The 1,766-nt window shown below is 47.1% G+C and overlaps 1 long non-coding RNA gene across 1 annotated transcript in view; it reads left to right on the forward strand.

The window, feature by feature from the left end:
• The first annotated feature begins 45 nt into the window (after nucleotides 1-45).
• Nucleotides 46-1,766, forward strand: part of LOC106520137 (uncharacterized) — a 3,625-nt gene continuing 1,904 nt past the window's right edge. The window contains exon 1 of the long non-coding RNA XR_001310511.1: nucleotides 46-177. This is a non-coding gene — a long non-coding RNA (uncharacterized LOC106520137). The remainder of the gene's footprint in view (nucleotides 178-1,766) is intronic.

The raw sequence follows: 1,766 nt of genomic DNA on the forward strand, positions 1-1,766 counted from the left end.
CTCTCTCTCTCTCTCTCTCTCTCTCTCTCTCTCTCTCTCTGCAGGACCCTGTCTGTGTTATTCAGGTGTGTTTGTGCCTGCTGCTGTACTCAGCGCCTGCCTGCTGCGTAGGATTGCACAGCCTGTTTTGAGCGTGATGCACTGTGAGCTGCAGCGTTAGCAAACAGCAGAGACATGGTAATGTTCAACACTGTCATGTCAGGAGTGTCAGGTTTTTTTGGGGTGGGGGGGAGGTGACAGAGTGGGATGTAGTCGGGGAAATAAATGCTGATTATAACCGCTCACTGTGCAACGGGATTTCTCTTTTAGATTCAGGGAAACAAATCAGTATTGCGTGGACATATTCTTAAAAGGTTTCCGATACAAATGAGCCTGCCTGATGTCAGTGCAGCTTTCAATTTTCCCTTTGACCTTTCACCTTTCTGTTTGTTCTCAAAATGTACTGTACAATTGAACAACCAGTTCAGAGTAACAGACGATACCTGTTTGACCTGAATATTGCAAAAGTGCTGAAACGAACGCAAATCGTACTTTCAAAGGTACTGCGAGTGTTTTTTCAGGAGTGGTTTGAGGGATTACTTGTAGATTACAAAAGGTTTAAGTGCTACTTTATTGTTGACTGACTCTGGATCTGAGCTTTGTGCTTTGTGTTTGCTCACGTCAACGGTGCCAAATGTCCTTGGAGAGTTACAACAGTGTGTGTGTGCCAGGAGACTCCTCCTGCAGCGTGATACACTACCTGCATGTCGGGTTTGGCTGACCTCCTCTGTGATGGTAAAGGGAAGCCTACGCTCACATATAAATCTCGGGTCATTATTACACACAGTACATAAATATCTGCCTTCTTGGAAACAAAACAAATTGATTTTTTTCGGCTTGTATTGTATCTGTTTTCTCAGCCGTGCCTGCTGTTCTACCGAATGCCATGCAGGGTGCAGCAACAGAGGCCTCGAGATACTGGCTCCAGTCGACATGTATGATGCTGGACCATCAATCGGCTCCTCTGCGCGGCAGCCATATTGGGCTGGAGAATACTGTGTGGTCGCCTGAGAACTTGTGTGTTTCCCAGCCAACATGCATCTAAAGAATAACAATTTCACTAGCCATGAAGACCATCCATGGAGCCGTGGGGGCTGTGGCCAGAAAGCTCGGCCAAACACTCTTTGCTCACGCAGCAGCTCTCTGTGTACTCCTATAAATACATCTCCTATTTGTATAGAGACGATATGCATCTTTGGGAAAATACCACAATGTTGACATAAGAGAAATCTCTCTCTCCCCCTGCCACCCCTTTCTGTCCCCTCCCTTCTCTACTCAAACTTCTACTACCCCTTGCTGAACCTTTCATTGCTTGAGAGAGAAACTGCGGGAGAAAGAGAAAGAGACGGAGCGAAGGAAAGGAGGAATGGAAGGAGACTGGGAGTAAAAAGAAGAGGCCTCCACGGTCTTTAAGCCACTATGGTATCCACCAGAGCCCTCACATACACCAAGCCTCTAAAGGGCTTTTGTCCTGTAAAGAGAGTGTTTGGCTAAATTGGGGGTGCTTGTGGACTGGCGGGTGGGATTGGGCTGGGTGTAGTATATTTGGCTCCCACGTCTCCATCACTGGAATGGCAAACTGTTTTGTAAAGCGAGGGAATTGAGAGGTGAGGTGTGTGGAGGGGCAAAGGGGGGATCCGTGTTTCTTTTTCCTTTTTTTTCTTTTTTGATGCAGGATGGCTGTATGTGTGTGTGTGTGTGTGTGTGTGTGTGTGTGTGTGTGTGTG

Source organism: Austrofundulus limnaeus, unplaced genomic scaffold, assembly GCF_001266775.1.
Source record: "Austrofundulus limnaeus strain Quisiro unplaced genomic scaffold, Austrofundulus_limnaeus-1.0 Scaffold88, whole genome shotgun sequence".
NCBI classification, from domain to species: Eukaryota; Metazoa; Chordata; class Actinopteri; order Cyprinodontiformes; family Rivulidae; genus Austrofundulus; species Austrofundulus limnaeus.